The sequence below is a fragment of the Pinus tabuliformis genome, chromosome 2_1, assembly GCF_031772625.1.
Source record: "Pinus tabuliformis cultivar Carrire ecotype Pingquan chromosome 2_1, CPIR1, whole genome shotgun sequence".
Lineage (NCBI taxonomy): Eukaryota > Viridiplantae > Streptophyta > Pinopsida > Pinales > Pinaceae > Pinus > Pinus tabuliformis.
In genome coordinates this window covers 553,292,558-553,316,937 of record NC_142299.1, presented here as the reverse complement: position 1 = coordinate 553,316,937, position 24,380 = coordinate 553,292,558, and positions in this window count along the sequence as shown.

The following is a 24,380-nucleotide window of genomic DNA, read 5'->3' as shown; positions in this document are numbered from 1 at the left end:
TCTCCAGTATCCAAACAAGAAGAAGAGGAATCAACTACCATTGCTCAAACCCATCATAATCCAGAACAATTAAGTCTTGAATCCCCTGAAGTCCAGTCTCTTATCCACAAACTTCAGAGCTTCTCGATTTCACCACAGAAATCTGAGGTATCACAAAGCAGTGCGACTTCGTAGTTCAATTTACCTCACCCTCTCACCAGACTTCAGAGCGGAAAGCTCGGTATTGAACCCACTGAGTTCCCTTTACCCAAAAGGAAAAAGGCGAAGAAATATACTGAGGGATTTGACAGTGAAGAGCTTTCATCCACATCCTCCATGTCACCTTCCCCTGTGCGAAGTCAACCATCCACTCCCCCATTACATATTGTTGTTCATCAGGGATTAGGAACTTTAACATCCCATCTTGCTCACTCCGCAACATCATTTCCTTCCCAGACATTTGGAATTTCAACAGTAGTATCATCTACTACTGCTGTTATAATGGCAGATCCATGGACTAGGCCTGGTGCAGTCAACATGCCTGCACCATTGCATGCATTACCTGATGCTCCTGAAAAATGGCTACCCAAGTTTAACCCAGATGATGGAATGCAAGCTGAGGAACATATTAATAACTTCATGTTTGCAGTCAACTTGAAGGGAGTAACAGAGCAAGATGTTGTTGTTATACTTTTCCCTTATACTTTGCAAGGATCAACAGGATCCTGGTATTTTTCTTTACCTTCTGGTTCCATTACCAGTTGGAACACTTGCCAAGAACAATTTCTTACTAAGTATGGAGATGATAGGTCTTTGGCTACACTAATAAACGATCTCTCCAATCTTAGGATAGAGCATAGGGAACCAATTAAGGAATTTAACGCCCGATTCAATAAACTCTTGAATAAATTCCCAACGGCCTCCAAACCAAGTGAACAAATCCGAAGCGAATGGTATATAACTGCCCTACTTGCCAATATAGCTATTTTTGTAGACAAGGCTGGGAAACCTACTTTAGCTGAAAACATGAAAGAAGCACTTGCTGTGGAGAAACGCATTAATGCTCTAGAAAAGAAAGCTGCTCTGGAAGACAGAAAAGCCAAAAAAGTTTCTTTTAAAGATGATTCAAAGAAGAAAACCCCAAAAGATCCATATGACATGGAGGGTCTGCAAAAGGTCCTCAAGACTATGTCAAACGAAATGGTTGAAATCAAAAAACAAGTAGCCGAAACCTCGACCAAAAGACCCTTTAGAAATTATAAGAAAACTGAATCAAAACCACCAAATGTTATATCAAATGCAGATTCAGATCTTGAAGAAGGAGAAGAAGAAACAGCTACACCTACTGATGAAGAAGAGGAAGTTGTTGAATGTCATGGAATGTGGGATTTCATACTGCCTAACTCCGATACAGATAATGAAGAAGAAGCGTTTCCTGTCACTACTAGGAATAAAAGTACCTCTGAACTTGTTCAGGCAACTTCAAAGAAAAGGAGTGCAGGTGCTGCTACAACAAAGGAAAAAGTATCTACAAAGAAGCCACCTGCAGCAGTTCCTCAAAACCAACCTTCAACCTCAAATACTCCTTCAATATCTAAAACTTTGGTAGTATCTGATTCAATGGATTACAATATTGTTGATGATATGAAGAAAACTAAGGCAAACATTACCATGTTTGAACTTAGCAAATTAAAACATCAGCAGAAATTACTTTTCAAAGAATTAAATGTTGTTCCTACTTCACCTCTTCCCAGTGCTAAAGCTGCAAACGATACAGGTCAACCACCTTCTGGTATGGTCGAAACTACTAATGCAGTCCTAATAGGAGATAGATCAAACTATCATACTCCACCTTTCCTTCTAACCTATGAGATCTACAATAGAAACCTGCACAACTGCTTGATTGACTCAGGGGCATCTTCTAACATAATGCCAGCTTCAGTTTGTTCCAAACTGAACATTAAACCCCAGAAGTCTGTTATTCATATTGTACAGTTGGACAGGACTAAAGTACAGGTTTTGGGAGAGATTAATTCCGTAACTATCAGGTTATCTGCTGATCCCAGAATAGTACAAAGGATTGATATCCTAATAGCCGATATACCTGAATTTTATGGTTTAATCTTGAGTAGGGATTGGTTTGAGAAACTACATGGGTATATTTCTACTGATTGGTCAGATATGTGGCTTCCCTATAAGGGAAAGCCAAATCAAATAAGGATCGATCGGGAGAAGCATATGACCCATACAGTTATTGAATTTGAACAAGAAAACCAACCAATAACATTTAATAACAACATTTTGGGGAATTATTCATCAGAGTCATTCTTTGGCAACTTCGCTGCCCAGCCATCCCCTTTCTCAGTAAACCATTTTACATCTCAGATTGAAAATTTTTCACAAACAGATAGGTCAAGATGTTTCAATGGTACTGAGAAAACTGTAAATAAAATTGTTAATACTTCTTTTTTTTGGTCGTTATATTTCGATGGGTCCAAATCTAGTGAGGGCTCAAGAGTAGGATGTATTTTGATTAGCTCACAAGGGGAAAAAACAATGCTGTCCTGCAGGTTAGAATTTGAATGCACAAATAACACAACAGAGTATGAAGCCTTAGTCCAAGGACCATATAAAGCTATTAGCCTTAAGGTCCAATATTTGAAAGTGTTTGGAGATTCTGAAATTATTATCAAACAGGTAAGGAATACAATTCATTGTCTTTCCACCCATCTCAGTTATTATCAATCGCTGATACAGGAGCTCACCTCCCACTTTTTGGCATTCAATATTTCTTCTATTCCCAGGTCTCAAAATTCGGCAGCTGACCTGCTAGCCAATGTTGCTTCCAAGCTCCTACCTTCCGAAGACTACAACCCAGATAGATATTCAGTAGAATTGCTTTTTAGGCCATCAATTCCTAACAATGTCACTAATTGGAGAGTATTCAACCATGATGAAGACATTTTACAGTTCTTAACTTCCGAAAAGTCCTATGATGATGAAATCATCGAGGAAAACGAGCATGACCTTCAAATAAGAGGTAAACCTGAGGAAAATTCAATCCCTAAGCCTGTGGTGAAGCTTGAGGATCTTTATGATATTAAAGACAGGTTTAAACCTGTGACTAATGCAAAGCTCCAAAGTTCTACCCTAAGGTTTGAATTGATAAACCTTGGCACTGAGCAAACTCCTCAAAACATTAATTTAGGATTAGGACTTTCCTTGGAAGAAAAGGAAGCATTCATTAGACTGTTAAGGAAAAATAAACATGTTTTTGCTTGGAAATATGATGATTTAAAGACATATGATACATCCATCATCCAGCATACCATTCCAATGCTTCCTGAACAGAAACCAATTCAGCAGAAGTTGAGGAAAATACATCCGAACTTAGAGAGTCAAATAAAATCTGAACTTAATAAACTCTTAAAAGCTAAGATTATTTTTCCCGTTCGGCACTCAAACTAGGTCTCCAATATGGTGTCAGTCAGAAAGAAAAATGGCGACATTAGGATTTGTATTGATTTCAGAAATTTGAACAAGGAAAGTTTAAAAGATAATTTCCCATTACCTACTATGGAGCAGATACTCCAATCAGTAGCAGGCTCTGATTTAATGTCCTTTCTAGACGATTTCTCAGGATATAACCAAGTTTTGGTCCATCCTGATGACCAGCTCAAAACCACATTCAGAACAAAATGGGGAACATATGCGTATCAGAAAATGCCTTTCGGACTTATTAATGCAGGAGTGACATTCCAAAGAGCGATGGATATAGCTTTTAAAGGGTTGATTAATAGAACAGTAGTCGTCTACCTAGACGATATTACTGTATTTTCTAAGGAGAAGTCCAATCATTTGCATGATTTAAATCAAATCTTTCAACGCTGCAAAAGATACGGTATTTCTCTTAACCCTAAAAAATCTTTCTTTGCTCTTGACCAAGGAAAGCTCTTAGGCTTTATTGTGTCTAAAGATGGCATTTATATTGATCCTGACAGGATCAAAGAAATCTCTGAAATCCCTTTCCCTCATAATAAAAAATCCATGCAGTCATTTTTAGGCCAAATCAATTTTGTCAAAAGATTTGTTCCAGACTTTTCTCAAATCATTTTTCCACTTCAAAGTATGATTAAGAAAAATTCAGTCTTTAAGTGGGGATCAGCAGAAAAGGAAGCGTTTGATTTAATCAAACAATCAATAATCAATGCCCCAACCTTAAATACTCCTAATTTTTCTAATCATTTTACATTGTATACTATCGCATCCACCTTGTCTTATGCAGCAGTACTCACACAGCTTAATGATCACAATTTGGAAGCACCCATTTCATTCTATAGTTCAAATCTTCAGGGTGTCGAATTGAATTACTCCGAAGTAGAAAAGCAAGCCTTTGTTGTATATAAAGCCATCAAACATTACAACCCCTTCCTTTTAAAAGCCCACACAAAAGTTATAGTTCCTTTCCCTGCAGTAAGGAAACTATTGATCCAAAGGGAACTAGGTGAAAAAAGGGCAAACTAGGTTACAACACTTCAAGAATATGACTTAGAAATTAAACCAGCAAAGATTGTTAGAGGCCAAGGTTTTTGCAAGTTATTGGCAGGAGCATCCAACATTCCAGAATCAGATGATACAGATCAAACCGAAGAAATCAACCAGATAAGTATTACTGATTCTGAATCACAATATGCTGACTTAATATTTTATTTGAAAAATGGATATGCACCTCCTAACCTGTCTTACAAAAACAAAAGGGCCATTAGATTGAAAGCAAAAAATTTCACAATTATTGATGATGTGCTTTTTAGGCAAAATTATGATTCAATCTTATTAAGATGCCTAGAAAAACTTGAAGCACAAAAGGTTTTGCAGGAATTACATGATGGACCAGCAGGAGGACATTTTGGAGCTGACCCAACAGCCCACAAAATCATTCATGCTGGATATTATTGGCCCACCCTGTTTCGAGATGCTCATGAATATGTAAGGAAATGTCGAAATTGTCAAACTTCTAGTGGAAGACAAAGAAAATCAGCTTTTCCTTTGCAACCGGTCAACATTGAACAACCATTTGAGCAATGGGGATTGGACATCATTCGGGAAATTACTCCACATTCTTCCAAACAACATAAGTATATCCTTACTGCTACTGATTATTTTACTAAGTGGGTTGAAGCAATTCCTTTGAAGACAACAAATTCTGAGGCAATCAGTGAATTCATAGATCAATTCATCATTACCAGGTTTGGTGTCCCAAATGCTCTTGTTTTTTATAATGCATCTTACTTTTCAGGCAATGCTATGTTTGATTTCGCTATTAAAGGAGGATTTAAATTAAAATATTCTGCTAATTACTATCCTCAGGGTAATGGTTTAGCAGAGTCTACAAATAAAAATCTGATTAAAATTATTAAACGAACTATCGAACAGAACCATAAAACATGGCACAAATCCTTAATATTCGCACTATGGGCTGATAGGATAACACAGAAGGCTTCCATAGGATCTTCTCCGTTCAACCTTGTGTATGGAAAAGAAGCAGTGTTACCAACAAATCTTGTCCTTCCTTCCCTAGCCCTAGTTCAGTTTATTGAGGAAAGCCCTTCTTCTTCTATTCAACTTAGACATGACCAAATTCTAAAATTAGAAGAGGAAAGGGAAAAAGCCAAGGCTATTCATGCAAAACATCAGCAAATCATCAAGTCATCCTTTGATTCAGTCTCATCCGGTTCAAAACAATTTCAAGTCGGTGATTTAGTTCTGAAATGGGACAAAGCCCATGAGGACAAGGGAAAACACACCAAGTTCCAGAAGATGTGGCTTGGGCCATTTCAGATCTGTGAGAAGATAGGCCATTCGACCTTCGTATTACAAGATTTATCAGGTTTGAGAGATTCTCTCCGTGTTAATGGCCTTATCTTAAAGAAATTCTTTAATTGAAGAGGTAACCCCTTCTCCTTTTTTAGTTTAATAGAGTTTTGTAGTTTGTAGGACCATTAGAAAATAAAGTTGTAAGGTATCTTCCATTGACCTTTGCTGTACTTAAAATTTGCTCAACAGAAGTAGTGAGGATATTTACTTTTAAAATAATAGAAGTCTTACACAAGAGGGATAATTTCTAGGAAACTAGGTATAATTGCATTCCAAAACCATACTTCAATTTTTGTGAACCCTTCTCAAAGTTTAGAAGTATTGTAAATCATTTTATGTTTTCAGATTGGTCACAAAAAGGTTATCAATATCAAAACAGAAACTAATCCAACTTCAGCATCTTTAACTCTTACCTTGTCATCCATTTACTCTTAAGGAGAAAATTTTCCATCCCATTCACCAAAGTTTATGGTTACTCAGAGTGTAATTCTAAAATATCTGATATTAAAGATAAGAGGTCTTATTACAAGCCTGCTTACCATGGTCATGGGGAAATAGTTTAACTGACATTACCAATATTGCATACCAAAACAGGGTAATGGCTTAGAATTATAAGACAAGGGGTCTCATCACGAGCCAGCTTGTTCGGTTAGATTACTACCAGTGAATGACATTGTCAATAGCTGGTCACCAAACCAGGACAATGGCTTTTTATCTTAGCAATAATAAAAAAGAAGAAATACAAAATATGAAAACATGTTTTGAATTCATTCTGTTAATCACACTCTTAAATGGATGGGACAATGGACAATAATATGGTTTAAAGGTATCCCTCTCGAAACTATGAACGTTTGCTGGCAGCAGAGGCTATACCTATGACAAAGGAGTCAATTCTAAAAGCTGATTTGGAAAGGTTTTCTGTTTTATCATTATAAACCAATAAAGGCCAATTTAAAACTTAGAATGTATCTAATTTTAAACAAGAGAGGAAATTAACAAAGATAGATTCATTTTATTTAGAATGCATATATACCTAGTTATATTAGAATTTTCCCCTTTAATGAGAACTCTATTTTGAAAAAAGTTTAAGTATTTCCATACTTTTCAGAGATAACTGTTTCTTCCAGCGAATCGCCAATTGTTGTGCCCTACAACAACCCCCCATTTCATATCATGGTTATTCACAAAAAAAAACTATCATATGAAATGGGTCCCTTTTAGTTTTGATTGGTATCAACATTGTATTATTCAAAAAGGCCCGAAAACAAAATGAAGACATTATAAAAAACCTTTTGGACAAACCAATTTTGGTCTTATAATATAAATAATCAATCTTTTATCATTGCGATAAAGCGATCGCAAGATCGCATATCGCAATGACATAGGAGACATACTTTAAAGGCCCATTGGTTTTCTCTGATGCGATAAAAGTCACTTTCGCTCCGATGCGATGCGATATCGCTATCGGCGATCGGCGATATACTATGCATGTTTTTAAAGCACCCCAGGTAATACACCCGATGCGATGTGATATCGCTATCGGCGATCGGCGATACACTATCCATGCTTTCTTAAAGTGCCCATACTCCCGATGCGATGCGATATCGCTATTGGCGATCGGGGATTTCAAAAGGTGTCAATATAAGGATTTAAGTTTTCCCCGACGCCCGATTGCGATAAAGCCAGAAGCGCAAACTTAAAAAAAGTGGTTAAAACAGAGGGATATTACGATTAATTCATATTAAAAGCCTTATCTGTGGAACAGTGATTTACCTGCGCTCAACCGCCAAAACATCCAAGGCACGCTTAAACAAATCATTTGGCCGATTAATGATATGATGGGCATTTAAAAGATTGGCAGGTTTTAACGGCCATTTAATGTAATAGTAAGTCCTAAAATCTTCTTATAGATTGTATCCGCGGCCACTTTAAAGTTAATCCCTCATCACGCATTGATCAATATATCTCGCTCATATTTGATTTTCACTACCAATTCTCTGTGTTACGCTTATTTTCACTCCTGTGCAGAATTCTTCCGAAGCAGAAAACTCAAGCAGAATGGGAAAGAAGTCTAAGAAAACCACAGTCGCTTCCGCTGTACCAGCCAAAGGAGAAGCCGTCGCTGATCCAACAAATAAAAAGAAAGGATTGATATCTGATACTACATGTTCTGGTCTTGGCAAAGTACCTATAATTTGATTGAGGCCGAAGAACCTGAAGTGACAACAGTACAAGCCACTGTAGATGCGACTTAGAAATCTGATGGTACTTTAAAGGACTTAGCCGACTCCTTCCTTCATCGGATAGCAGCTCGGGAACAAATTCTCCCATATACGGATGTAGTGAGGTGGGCAATTGAGGAAATCCCAATCACAGACAGAACTTTCTGCACCAGAGATGGGAGAATCTTCGGTTCATTCAAGGCTGATGATTTAAGGCAAATGTATCATTTTCCTAAGCCAGAGAAGAAGTACAACAAGGCATTTTTGGAGAAATTCCGAAAAGAGAACGAAATTGAATCCGAACCCATCCGGGATTGGAGACAAAATCTGGCAAAACACAAGCATGAATCTTCCGGTAAGTACTCTGTTGATTCCCTATGTTCTCCTTATTGTTATGCTGGGATAATGATGTGTAGATTGTGGGGGTTACATGATTCCGCTAATTTCACTATAGAAATGGTTCCCTTGATGGAAGCGGCGTGTAACAGTGAAATAATGGATTGGGCAACTATACTGTCAGATAAACTAGCAACAGCTGTTCTTGATTTTAGAAATAAGACCCGCGTTACTGAAAGGTTAATTCCCCCATTCTACTACAGTGCCTATATTCTAGATACCCTGTGTTTTAATTCTGAATTTCTTGTGCTCGGCTGGAGGTGGACATCACAAGACCCCATGCCTATTCACATATACCATCAGAAATTGTGGAAAGCTTCCTATAAGCACCATTTATACCAAGTCTGCAATGGCTTTATGTTACCCATTCATTACTCTACTTTTGATAAACCTGCTCCCAAGATTTCCTACCAAGCTGGGATTGATTTAACATCAATAGGAAGATGGTTCGGGGAGGAAAAGTTCACTTATATAAGAGTTTTTGGTAGCCAAGCCGAACCTCATGTCCTTCCTTTGTACATACCTGATAAAATGCTGGAGAGGGAAATAGCTTATCAGATCATTGTCGAGGGAGTTACACAGACTCTCAAGAAAAATAAGAAGCAGGTCTGGCCCTCTTTTCCTTTGAGATGTGGTGTCTACACGTTGCATGATTTCAAACATGCAGAGAAAGAAGCTACAAAGATAAAATCATTAACTCTAACAACTCTCCCTAATAGGCGATTTGATCCCAACAAAGTCGCCTATAATGCACTTGAACAGGCCAAATTGACAAAGTTTGATCATAAAGAATATATGTTCGATGACCTATTCTCCTCAGCTGAGTCAATATTGCAGGTTAAGGCACTAGCCAGAATGAAATATCAGGATGAAGGGTTGGTTGAATTCAACAGACTTAGAGAACAGAGGTTGCAAACTCTGCCTCTAGATCTGTTAGCAACAACCCCAACAACATCATCAAGCGAGCCTGAACAACAACATTCAAAGGAACCTCCCGTTACAACAAAAGAACAAGAGAAAGCACAGGAGGAAACTCAGACTAAAGAGCACGAGAAAGTGCGGGAGGAGACCCAGACTAAAGAGCAGAAGCAGAACAACATAGAAGTAAATGTGGATACTCATATTGATCCAAAACTGCTCCAGGAATGGCAACAATTTGATTCTATTATCAGCAATCTAGAATGTTCAAAGGACACCGAAACTTCGAAAGCAGCGGACACACAGGAAACCACTTCACAACAGGTTCCAAGTGGAACCAACGGCCTACCCAGTTCAAAGGAAGTAGAAATAATACCAAAGGACCCCTTCGATCAAATCATTTTGCAGGTAGAAGAGATTCCTCCCTTGGATGTCTTCTATAGCCCAAGGCATAAAGCTGTAGTAAAACGACAGAGGAAAAGAAGAAGGACTGATCAACCTTCCCTTTTCCCAGAACAGACGGTCACGGGCAATGTGGTTTGGAAGAAGGAATTTGACCCCTCTGATGACCTAACAAAACTATCACAATATGTTGGAGCCTATTCGGCAGCAACAATAGACAAAGCATCAGAGGTGAGTCTTTTATTGAAAACAAAAGACCAGGAAATCTTTTTATTGCAGGCACAGCTAACAGAAGCACAACAGAAAGCAGAGCAGGCAGAACATAAATTGTTGACACAACAGCAAGTAAATAATCAATTAACTCAACAATTGCAGGCAAAGAAATAAAGGATTGATCACAGCGCAATCCAGAAGCAGAAAGAGTTGTCTGAAGCCTTGGCACAACTGAGGGCAACAAATGAACAAATGTTGAAAACAAAAGATGAGTAGATTGCTCAACTATCAGCACAGCTTGAGAAGACAAAGGGTCGTTCCACAAATAACTGAATTCAGAGTAGAGGCACTACAGATAAATACGGCATTAATAGCCCAAATCAAGATTCTATGTCAACAAATCGCCCAGGCGGAACCACTATGCGAATTGACGGCATCAATAAGTGAAAAAACAGAAAAGGCTAGAGCGGAATTGGATCAAACTGAAGAAACGATAGCTGCATTTCTTGACTGGCAAGATACTGATCAGGGACAAGCGGTAAATTTACCAAGAATTTTAGAGTCACATAAAGATATATTGTTTACAGAATGGCAGTCCCAGTTAATGAAAGCAGAGAGGGCAATTTCAAGGTGCAAATCAACTACAAGCAATTTGGTTGAATTGGTTAATAATACTCTCTACTTGTCAAACATGACTTCCCAATGCACTCCAGGAAAATTGACAGCGATGAAAACATTGGAGCAGTCATGTTATCTAGATGTAGAGGAAAAGGGGAGATTAATTGCTGGAATTAACAGTTTAACATGGGACACCTATTGGTTCTTCTTGGTAAAACCACACAGTCAAAGAGCCGCCCTCAAATGCCTTACAGATGTAATCGGGTATATTATCCCCGATATTCAGGATGCCACCTATGTCGCCCAGCTTAGCTCTCGCCTCAACAGACCGCCTGAAGTGGAGCCAATGCTTGCGATAAGTCAGCTCAGGTTTAAAGGCAAACAACCTACTTGATGATTCATGCCGTCGACTGCCAGGTTGCTGAGAAGAATATGATCAAAATCAATTGATACCAATTAAGTAGGATTTCAGTTTCATAGATAGTTAGCTTAATTGAGTATTTATAGACCCTTTCATTGTTTTGGAAAGGGTCGTAAAGTTTTGTATTTGACTTAAAGACTGAAGTTGCACTACTGTACTTCAGCCATATTCTTTTATAAAACTAGACCAGTTATTCTAATTTTGACAAGGAAGCTTTTATGCAAATGTGCACTACTGTCTTTGTTTGAAAGTATTTCTGCGTTGGAAGAAGAATCTCAAATAGCGATTGATATTGGGAGTGACTAGCAGCTCATATGGTACTATTATCTATGTATGAATTCATTCTTTTCATATGAATTGTTATTTGATTGCCTTTGCTATTATCGAATATATGTATGTGTTTTAACAACATTTCTTTATTCCCTCCACTATTGGATGTTTATGGGATGCTTTTTTTTTTATCGTATATGTATCGATGATATATAAGTGTAGAAATATTGTGCTAATCCCTTTGTTTAACGATTTAAGCAAAGTAATCCTTGAATGAATAAAAGTCCATGTTTATTAAATAGAGTCATCTACATGCCTGTTTATAAACATAGATCATTAAGCGCTACACTTTAAAGTACAATAGTTCCCGGGATTAGTAGTAGTTCTTTTATTTCGCTGATAAATTAAGTTATTCGCCTATCATTAGATTAGTCAACCAATCATTCATTCATCCTGTTTATCCATTGCCGGGAAACTGATCCCATTATCCCCAGTCGGAGCCACCATTCCAAACGGAAAAGGAGCTGTATTAAGGTCCGGACTTGGTGGTTATCCCCCAATGTTGATACAACGATTTTCGGGGCATCAACAGGTACATATAATACCTCCTGGAATTTCTAGCCTTCTTGAATGGAGGCCACCAAGAGCTTGTTGATAGAGTCCCAAATGATCTTCTTTCTTGTGACCACCGGTTTTCCATTTGTTCCTGGCAGCAGCGGGTGCGTTTGATGGAGGCTCAACAATATTGCCTCTCACATGGTCAAACACTCCTTGATCTTTTAAGGTTAGATCGAGAGACATCTTCCATCCGTGATAGTCAGACTTTTCACGGAGCTTGTCTTCAGCAGGGAACAGTGTTGAGGACCCCATAGTTCTTTTAAGATAGCCTTGCCAATCTTCTCTTTGGTGATTGCTCTTGCTCTTGCTTGGGCTTTGTCTTCACCTCAACTCTGATTCCATGTTAAGTTATTGTATATTCTATGCTTAGATAAGTTTACTTCTTTTTATTATTGTTATCCACAGATTAGCAATCACATGTACAGTAAGTAAAGTGCAGATAGAAAATTTAACGATCGACAGAAAACAAGCCAAGACATGAGACACCAAATTTGGCGGCTAGCCAGGAACAAACCCCAATATGGGGAAACCCTTTGATCAAATCTTCTTTTATCTTCAATAATTCAGCAAAGAGAAATAGTACAAAAATATGATTTATATCAGCAGCAGCAAACCCTAGACTAGTAGCATCAGCATCAGCATCATCAGCATCACCGACATCAGCATCATCAGCATCACCGGCATCAGCCCTAAACTAGGGCAGTGAATATCTTGCAAACCGATTGTCGGATCGGCTTCATTCCTTCACCAAAAAATGCGGCCTTCTGAGGAGAGTCAGATCCACCTACAGCACAGTTCAGAGAGGGAGAAAGATGGTCAATGCTGGTCAAACTTCCGATCTGCAGTTGTAGCCCTAAATCTGTGTCCTTCCTTCCACACATGTGAGAGAAGAGTCTCTTTCTGCGCAGTAGGAGAAGAGTCTCTTTTCTGCACAGGAGAGAGAGAGAGATGTGATGAGAGTGTGTCCAAATGAGGAAAAGACCTCTTGTATTTATACACAAATGTTGATGATTGAATAGATACGACTGTGGGCTTCTGAGCCTACATGAGTTGCTGGTCAGTTTGATAGTTATTCCATAATCAAAATAAATTCGTATCTCCATAAATACTTATCGAAATAGGATGATCTTTAGATCAATCCTACACCTCTCGATGAGAGGAATCTAATAAAAATATTATTAGCCATGAATAAGATGACCCACATGGAGTTTGACCCTAGTTTCCAATTTTAACAGAGAAGCTTAGAACCACATTGTTGATGAAGGCAAAAAAAGAGGTGCAAAAAATGCTTGAGCCTATTAAAGCATCATGGCCAACATCTGGGGTTAGCATTGTTTCTGATGGATGGACAGATCCAACAAGACACTCAATCATCAACTTCATGGCGTCTTCCTTGAATGGTCCAGTTTTCTTGAAAGCAGTGGATACACTTGGAGAATACAAGGATGCACAATTTATGGGTGAGTTATTTATTAAAGTTATTGAAGATGCAGGTGTTGATTCTTGTGTGCAAATCATTACAGATAATGCACCTATTTGCAAGGATACTGACATGATTGTGGAAGCTAAATATCCACAAGTGTTTTGGACACCTTGCATTGTCCATTCATTGAACTTAGCACTGAAATCCATTACTTCTGATGTGCTTTGGATTGGTAACATTATTGAGGATGCACGACATATCCGTAACTTTGTGCAAAATCATACAAATGCCCTCACTATCTACAAGGAGTACAACAATCTATCATTGTTGAAGATCGCTGATACACGGTTTGCCTCTTCATTCATGATGTTGAAGAGGTTGAGGGAGGTCAAGACCGCTCTTGGGGCCATGGCTATTTCTAAGTTTTGGTATTTTTGGAGAAAATACAGATCAAGTAGCCTCTAAAAGAGTGAAGGACACAATGCTAGATTATTCTTGTTGGGAGAGGGTAGATCTAATTATTCAAATCATGGACCCTATCATTTCTTTGCTTCGATTTGCATATACAGACAAACCCATCCTAGGAGAGGTTTATGAGGGATGGGATTCCATGATTGAGTCTGTGAGGAGCATTATTCTACAGAGTGAGTGCTTCGAGTATGAGACATCACGAGAGGCCTTCTATGGTACTATAGAAGATATTCTTGTCAGCAGATGGGACAAGAATTGCACACCTTTACATTTTTTGGCTCACTCATTGAACCCAAAATACTATAGTCATGAGTGGCTGAATGGTGGACCTTCCCGCAGATTCCCTCCTCACATGGATGGTGAAATATCACAAGGGAAGAAAGATGCATTCAAGCGAGTTTTCCAGGATAGAGCATTGGTTGATGAGGTGGAGAATGCCTTTGCAGAGTTTTCCACTAGCACTGGTTGATTTGCAGGATATGATGTGATTAGAGATAGGGGGGCTAAAAAGCCCTATTCTTGGTGGGAAAATCGTGGGGCAACAAGCCCTCCTCTTCAGCAGTTAGCCATGAGGCTCCTCTCTCAGGTGACTTCATCCTTTTGTTGCGAGAGGAATTGGAGCACATATGGGAATTTGTATAGTGTGAAGAAGAGAAGGTTTAAGAAGTGCAGGGCAGAGACAGTGGTGTATGTGCACACCAACCTTCGTCTTATTTACAGGCAGAGGGAACAGTGGTTGAGAGGAAACACAAAGATGTGGGATGTCTTTCTTGATGATATGGGTTTGGACAACAATGTTGAGTTGGCATTGGCCAACATGGATCTCAATGATCCAGTGCTAGAGCCTGTTAGATTTTATGACAGTGATATTTTAGAGGGGTCATCCTCCACATGAGCAGATGCAGAGGCGACTATGGATACAAGGGAGGAGGAGGATGCAAAGGAGAGCAGTGGTGAGTCTGGTGACCATGATGATGAGGACATTGATGTTGATTTTGATGATAACTATGAGGATTGTTGACTCATGAGTCATGGGTTACCTATTGCCTTGAGGTTTGTATACCTGTAGCTGTTTTGTATTTTCTATTTCTATTTGCCATTGGCATTGTACTACCTATGTAACACATTTTGATTTGATGACTTAATGAGAAAACTACAGTTGTTAATGTCTTTTATCTTACTATCTTGTAAGTTGTCTTTCATTTATGAATCATGATTTATGTGACATGTATTTGAATTTTGTATGTACTATGCATGCTATAATGTTACACTTACTTTGTAAACATTAAAACTAACATCTAGATGAAGATCTATGTTTGAAATCAATGAATTTGTATCATTAATGAGAATTTGTGTAAGAAATATCTAATTTTTAATATATATATATATATATATATATATATATAATGAATCCTACGTGTCCTGTTTCGGGGGATCAACGTATCCAAATCCAACTCTCGAATCCCCGTATCCTATGAATCCCAAATCCCCGTGTCAGGTGACTTAGAGCATAACTTATTTAGAGTTTCTCTACCTTCTTGTTGATTTATTTGTAGACATGTACGAAATATATAGTTAAGGAATTGTTCCTTGCCTCATTTACTCTTTCCGTAACTAAGATTAACATTAATTTCTTTATCGTATTCCCCTTGTTTGCCTAGTTTATGATTAACGTGAAATCTTCCAAAAGCTGGAGATTTAGGCTTTCTCTATCCACTACAATTTTAAAAGAGGCAACAAAGCATAAAATTGAACACTGTTATGAGTCCCTTTGCCAACAACTTTAAACAAAATTAAATGTTTCTCATTTAGAAATGCAATCCCCCCTATTCCACACAAACCTAAGTATCCTTGACAATCACCAGCAAAAGAATCCCTTCTCTCTTATTTGTATAAATCTAAACCAGTGTTGCGAAAATCACGATTTTTTGACTCAGTTGATATTATCGCCCAATTTTTAGAAAGTTTTTTTTGTCGAAAAAAATCGTGCGATTCGAACGGAAAAAATTGCGACCTTCCGGGATCGCGCGTTTTATAAGCAAATTGATGAGTTTTATTTCTCATATTTAGCAGACAACGAACTTGTTTGAGAGATGAAGAGGAGAAGAAGGCATCTACTAGGGCAGAGGAGGAGAAAAACGGGAGATTTTAGCATCCCAAGCAAGAGAACTTCATGTTTGGACCAAATTTCTTCAGAAAACAATGGTTTCCAGGTATGGGCACCAAATTTGGCCATTTTGTTTTGGTTTTTTCTTGTTTTTGCTTAGGTTTCTATAACCCATTATTTATCAATGATTTTTGAGTGGATTTGATGGTGGTGGTGGTTTTTTTTTTATTATTGTCAGAGTGGAGAGGGTTAATTTTGGTCAAAAATGCAAAAAATTTATTGTTAGATTTGTTAGTTTAATTTTTCTTGTGCTCTATTTTTTTGCATTATTTTTTATTGGGTTTGAATGTGCATTTTTTCTGTTATTGATGGATTGAGTTGAGGTTTTATTTTTGTTTATCAAAAATTCAATGTGTTGTGTCATGTATGTAATTTTTTATTTTTATTTTTATTTTTGTTTTTATAACTTGCAATCCTTATTGTGCTATAGATTCAACTTCAAACTTCATCTTACATTAAAACTCAGGATTTCAACCAAGTTACAAACATGCCAAGGAAATTGGAGTCTTTGTGGGAATTTGGTGAACCTGATGGAGGGTTTGATAGAATAAACTTGTCTTGCAAGTTGTGTAGGCATCATATGTCAAGGGGGTTTATAGATTGAAGTATCACCTTGCACAAATCCCTAGACGAGATGTAAGGCCTTGCACCAATACAAATGTGGAAATCATCCGACGAGCCATGAAATCATTGGAAGAATTAGAGCAAGACAAAATGACCAAAGCAGATCTGAAGAAGCAACTAGCAGGAAGTTAGGATGTGAATATGGAAGTGGAACTGGTTCTACTTTAGCATCAATGTCTACAACCAACCCTGTAGCTACCTCATCATTTTTTGTTTCTAGAACCACGACTAGTTCACAACCATCTATCACTTCAATGCTTAAAAAAAAGGAGAAAGAACAAGCTGACAAGTTGTTGGGCAAGTTTCTCCTTTGGAGTGATATTCCTTTCAGCGTTGTAATGAATAATCCATTTTTCCAGCCTGTTGTTGATGCTATTGCAATTTTTGGTCCAGGGTACAAAATCTTTTCTTATGATGATTTTGGAGACTGCATTCTTCAAGATGAAAAGGTTGACTGCACCAAAATATTGGAGGAGTTTAGGGCATCATGGGCACAAATAGGATGCACTGTGATGTCATATGGTTGGACCGACCAAAAGGGGAGAACCCTTATAAACTTCTCGATTAATTGTCCTAAGGGGACAATGTTTATGAAATCTGTTGATGCATCTTCACATATCAAAGATGAAAAATTATTATGTGATTTGTTGGATGTGTTTATTTTGGAAGTGGATGTAGAACATGTTGTCCAAGTCATAATAGACAATGCTGCAAATTATGTTTCTGCTAGCAAGATGCTTATGGGGAGGAATCCTACTTTATTTTGGACACCTTGTGTTGCACATTGTATTGATTTGATATTGGAGGACATAGGAAAATTTCCTTTGTCAAAGATAGTGTTGACTCATAAAAAAACATTACAAAATTTATATATAATCATGTATTTGTGCTTAGCTTGATGAGAAAATTCATCAACAACAAGGAGTTGGTGTGCCCCGCCATTACACGGTTTGCTACCAGTGTCATATCTCTTTAATCCCTCTTGAATTTTATGTGGGATGCGAAGAGAATGTTTCTTTCAGATGAGTAGCATGCTTTGACATTTAGACGCAAACCATAGGGAGAGGCCATATGCAGATTACTTTCATACTAGGAAAACTTCTGGGTGGGAGTGCAGGAGGTGTGCAGCATTACTGAACCTTTGGTAAAGATTCTTCGATTAGTTAATGGTGAGAAGCCCACAATGGGCTATTTGTATGAGGCCATGGATAGGGCCAAAGAATTCATCCAGGCCTACTATGATGATAAGGGAGATGAGGGGTTTCATAAACAACTACTCCTATGGGAAGTGATTGATGAACGATGGAACAACGCACTCCATCGTCCCATTCATGATGCAGAGATCTACTCGAACCCTGCATTTTCTTACCCATGTGGGTTCTTATTTGATGTTGAGATCATCGATGGATTCTTAACCTGTGTTCAGAGGATGGTACGATCTCCAGCAGAACATGTAGAAATCTCCAAAGAAATGGAGATATACAGGATGGCAAGTGGCACATTTAGCTTTGAGATCACTGTGGTTGATAGGAAGACTAAAATGCCAGGTATTTTTTAGTTTTTTTTCAAATTTCATTGTCTCTTCAAGTTCATAACTTCATACTTTGTTTCAACTTTCAACTTTCATATTTTTTCTTATGTTTATCTTATTTGTAATTTTGTTGTAGATGCATGGTGGACTCGCTATAGTGCCAGAGTACCCCAACTGCAAAAGCGTTCCATTCAAATTCTCAGCCAAACATGTAGCTCCTTAGGATGTGAGCGCAACTGGAGTGTATTTGAAAAAATACACAACAAGAAACGCAACAAGTCAAACTTAAAACTTAAAATATTTCAAATTTCCAATTAATTTTTTGAATTCATTAAATAACATTTTTTATATTTATTATTTTATGATCTTTGTACGGGTTGGAGTTCCAGCGACTTAATGACATGGTCTACCTCTACTACAATCTTCGATTGTGGGTCAGACAACTTGAGAGGAAACTTGATATGGAGGCCATCTCATTGGATGGGATTGACACCACTGCTGCATGGAGGGTTGAGGCTGAGAGACCTCTCATGGAGTCTGTCGATGATTGGTTAGAGCAGGAGGTAGTGGAACGCGTAGAGGGGGAGGGGAGGGAGACCGGGAGGAGGAGGAGGAGCAACAGGAGGAGGAGGTGACACCACCTACCCAGGCTACCCCTGCCACCAGTAGAGGATGTGGTGTCCCTCCTGTAGCTCCTAGTTCTTCAACTTCTAAAGCACAGTAGAGTCCACTGTTAATTCCATCGGAATCTAGAGGGAAAGGGAAAGCTATTGCATTTTCTCGCAAGAGAGGCAGAGGAAATCAATAGTATTAGTTATTTGGTTCATTTCATTGTATATGACATTATGACTCATGATATGAGATACATTATTATATTTTTTGTTGATATTTTGAGGCTGAGTTGGGACTCAGGATTAGGACTTACTATTCAGGACATGATTCACTGTTATGTGTGATGTAGCACTAGAAATGATATTACACATATTATATATTAGTTCTTTTATCATATTTATGTGTCAATGCATTTATTTTATGTTGTAGATGCTTTAGTTATTAAAAAAAATGAAAAAAGTTGAATATTTTTGTATTTTACGATTTTTTCCCAATTTTTTCCCTTCGTCGATTTAATCTCGATCGCGATTTTCGCAACAATGATCTAAATCGTTAACAATTTTTTGTTTTTTTTTAGCTTTCAATGTTCGCTGGATTCCTCTACAAGCAAAACTGATTTGGTGGAAAAATTGCATAGCAAAAATTTCATGTCACTCTTGGCTAGCCTTATTGCCACTTTCCATTATTCCTTGTCAGATTCATAATCTCATTCCAAACTTGTATAAGAACAATGGATGAATATTTGGTTTCTAGGCTCTCGATTGTATATGTGTATAATACCCCTGCTTGGCCCATACCAAGAATATTTTTGACAATTATCTCAAGTAAGAATTTTATTAGAAAGTGCTAGCCAAAGTAAAATCCTTGTTCACAGTTGAGCTTCCATATATATTTCCACCACATTTCTTATCATAAACTTCATTTTCCATCTTGGCCTTGTAACCTAATTTTCTTGTAGAGTCCTCAAGGCTTCATTCTTTGACCATATTATTACATCTTCCTCATCCTTGACTTTTATCACTCCATCTTTTAAGATTGGAATAAAATTAAATAGGATCTCTGATATATGTTAGGTGTTAAGACACTTGGTAATTAAGTGAAATTTTCAAATTATAAAATCCTATCCATAGATCCTTTCCAAGCCTCACTTTTTTTTCTCTTTCCCATTATCCATACCAACCTTTTCCTTGGTAAAAGAAAAGCTCTCACTATGTCTCCCCTATAAGACTTCACTGTTAATTTTTTTAATGTTCTATGTTGTAACAATCAGTTATAAAAATTCTTCTTCCAATAGCAATAAATTGTCCAATATATTTTCAATCTCCCGGTAACAGTAAGCAATGGTAAATAGAACATAAAACCATATGCACAATAGAAGACAACCAAGAACAATAGTGTTGATTTTCTAGGGCACGTGCTAGAATTAAGTTTTTATTCAACAGATAACTACTGCAATGATCAATTAAACATTAGTTTCAAATGGTATTAAATTCAGTATCATTTAGGTAGTTATACATAATAAAAACATCAACTAATAAACATGAAAGAGCAGTAAAGTAACCATGAAACAATGAGACAAGAGACACATAGATTAGGCACATAGCCAAGGAAAAACACATAAGGGGGAAACCCAAGAAAATTTCTTCCTTATGAGAGAGAGAGAGAGAGAGAGAGAGAGAGAGTTTCTAGATGTATTAATACATCATAAATAACAATAGCAGAATAATCGAGAAACCAGTAACCAAAATCATTATCAAGTGCCATGTCAAAATCCAAGTTCCTAAAATTTCGGCCCTCCATAGAATTTTGGCCTCCTGAAATTTCGGCCCTCCTGTAATTTCACTAGATCAAAGATGTATGAGACAATATTGATGTGTCCAAGTGAGGAGAAATGATATCATTTATATAGCCTTCTAGTGGGGGTCAAATGGGTGCCTCTAAGGGGCCCAACCGACCTAAAAATTATGAGTTCAACTTGAAATAAATTTGGAGGCAAATTTGAAAATTCAAATTACCCATTTCTTTTCCAAGATGAAAATACCAACCATGGCTACCATATTTTTCAACACCCCCTCTTAGCCAAGGAGGTACTTTTCATTCTCTTTCTCAAGATTAATATTCCCGACCAATAGGTCTCACAACCCATAGGCTAAGGAAGTGATAAAAAATACATCTCTCTCTCTCTCTCTCTCTCTCTCACTGTAAGGATCAATCTCCATGACCAATCACAGGTCTCACTGCCCACAACCTAAGAAAGAGATCATTAGTCTCATCATAAGGAAAGATACATAGTATTCAACTCATCTCAATGCATCTCCTGGACCATAAGGTCTCACAGTGCACAACCTATAGGAGGAATCATCAAATCAATACATCTCTAGGACCACAAGGTCTCATTGCGCAAAACTTACAGGGGGAATCATCAAATCAAGACATCTCTCAGACCATAAGGTCTCATAGCACACAACATACGGGAGTGACAATCTTCCTGACCAATCCATTGTTCTCACAACTACAACCTAAGGATGATTTAGGATTTTGTGTAATCAATGATCCCTCTCCAAAGGGATTCTCATTCATTCCAATTTCTTCACATAAACATCAGCAACCAACTCAACATCAGAAATGTAACCATGGTGATCTCAAATATTTCAGTAAACAACAACATTTAGTTATTCATCCAGCTTCAGTCGAGGCTTCTCTCAGAAGCAAACATCAACATCTATCAATAGAAAATAATAGAATTCAGCAGTGGCTTCTCACAGAAGCAATTATCTGCAACAACAAAAGCGAATATCAGTCTCCATAGTCAAATCTAACATATAACAGTAGATTTCAGCGTGTTGAAATATGTAACTAGGTTCGGTCTTCATAAATTTATTTGAGTCACAATGAAATGTATTTATCAAAAGAATGAAGAAAATATTCTTCTTATTATTATTATGACTTATTAAAGCATGCGTTTCATGCTTGGGTCATGTTTTTTTAGGTCAAAGAACCCATTGAGGACTTTTAGTCTTTATTTTGAGTCATAAGAGTCATTTTCCATTAAAATAGACCCTTCTTGGGCTTTTGAATCATGTAAATAAATGTAATATTGAGTCAAATATGCTATTTGTCCCCTCCACACCAAGTCGGCCTCAAGGAGGTCAAGTCGGCTTCAAGAAGGACAATTTGACCTCACTGGAAGACTATATATACAAGGCAATTCGAATTCATTTGGAGCATTCATTCTCTCTCTCATAAGTTCGATATCCAGAAAGAAGTTGGGAAGTGCGAAATTGGAAAAGAGTTGGAAAAGGGATAGAAAAGGGTGCGAAGTTTGGTGGGAAGAAAGAAGACATCAAGATCGAAATTTTGGGCCATCTATCTCACTTCAGAGGAGTATCTAGGGAGATCGAAGTCTTCTTTGTCTAGTCGAAGTTGTTGTTGCTCCCAGTTGTTTGGTCAACAATGTTATTGCAAGTTGATGCTACTAAGTCGAAATCGCTATTGAAAGGTTATCATCTGCAAGAAGGATTGAGGGCTAACTTAGTGTGGAGGAAGTCTTTGTCTAGGTCAAGAGTCTTGGATTATCTTGAGAAAGTATTGAAGGAAGAACTGTTGACTGTGTTTTCCCCTAGATAGGGGTTTTGCCCTGGTTGTCCGCCTACATTTGTTGTCCTTGTGCTATTGTTTTGGTAATTTTTTGATGAACTAAAAGATAAAAGAACAACATAAAGATAAAAGAATCACAGGTAAATATCTATATAATAAAATCTTTCTGCCTTTTTTATTTTCTAACATGGGATCCGAGCTAAGGTGAAGAAGGAAAAAGGCAGTTTTGATAATCAACTAAAAGGAGTCTAAAGGATTGATCGAATGATCATATAAGGAGCTATTATAAGGCAAGAAACTCACTATTTTCAAGGACAATGTCTAACACAATAAAGAGTGAGAACAAATTGGAAGGAACATCAAATTAGATGGCATGAAAGAAGAGAATTGACCTCATCCTTGAAAAGAACAAGATCTTGGATTTGGTCAAAGGAAAGGTGAAGAAACCTACCGAAGAATCCAGTGATGCAGATAAAGTAAAGTTTAGAGAGTCAAAAATATTGTCTATGACACTAATGGTAGAACGCATAAAGGACAATCTTGTCCCATACATTTCCAATATAGACCATGCTGAAGAAATGTATGAATCCTTATAAAAATTATTCACTATCAAGAACATCAATTAAGTAAGAAGTTTGAAAAATAAATTAAGGACTACAAAAATGACGAAGGATGACATTATGGCTTCCTTCTTTGTAAGGATATCTAGAATTAGAGATGAAATTCAAGCCATATATGAAATTATTTTGGAAAAGGAGCTAGTAATAACTGCATTTTTGGGATTGCCACCTACTTGGAGTTCTTTTGCTTCAAGTCTCAGCAGCTGGAAAGAATCTCCTATCTTCAAGCAATTATGGAATGTTTGTAGCCAAGAAGAAATGAGAATCTCATTAGTATCCAACAATGAAGAAGGAAAGGTTTCAAATGCATACTCCACTTCTCACAAGAAAGGAAACTTCAATAAGTCAAAAGGGCCAAGAGGGAAGGTCGATATGTCCAAAATAGAATGCTACCAATGTCACAAAATGGGACACTACAAAAGTGACTATCGTAACAATCCGAAGAACAAGAAAAGAAACAAATACCAAGCTAATGTTGCTAAAGAAGGATCTCCAAAGAAGAATAAACCTGAAGAATTGGAGATAAGGGATTTACACTACTAAGACCTTTGATCTAAGCCTTAGTTATTTCGTTGCTTGATTTCTAGCATTTGTAGGTATAACATATTTTGGAAAAACATTTTTGATTTGTTTTTTATAAGATTCTAGGTATCCCTCAAGCTTGGAGAGAGCCCTCATCAACTTCCAAAGATAAGTATCCTATTAACTTTTCTTTTTTAGTTTTACTTACTTATCTAGTTTTTCTTACATTAAATAATAATCACATTTCTATTCATATTTTTCGTTGTTTAGGAAAATCTTGTTGAATACTCAAGGAACATGGAAGAAGGCTTCACAAGACAAAGCAATGGAATTACAAGGTTTGTTAAGAAAGAATGGTAGGTCTTAAATTATAAGTTTTTGTTCTCTTCATGATATTCATTCTTTATAAACTATTACTAACATTTTGTGTCTAGCTCTCTTGAATCATAAAGATTCTTAATTGGGTGATTCATCACTAGATAAATCTACCCTCGTATCTTTTATTACCCTTGTGGATCCCTAGAAAGGCTCTTTCTGAAAAACCCTAAATTAAGGGTATACCAATGATAATGTGTGGAACCCTAGCCTTCTTAGGGTTATTATTGAAGTCTAAAGAAAATGTTTGATGCTTTGATGATGTCATGTTTGAGGTTTTGGTATGAAAACCCTAACTTGTTGGATTGAATGGTGATGACTGAAATCTCAAACCTTTGAAGTTTTAGTAAATTAGGGTTTGTTGTGTCATGTATTGAAACCCTAGATCATTAGGGTTTGGTAGGATGTATAAGCTAGACTCTTACTAATATCATATGATTTAAATCTTAGGTATATGTGTGTTTGTTTGATCAAGTTTGTTATATGCCTAAATATATTGATATTTGT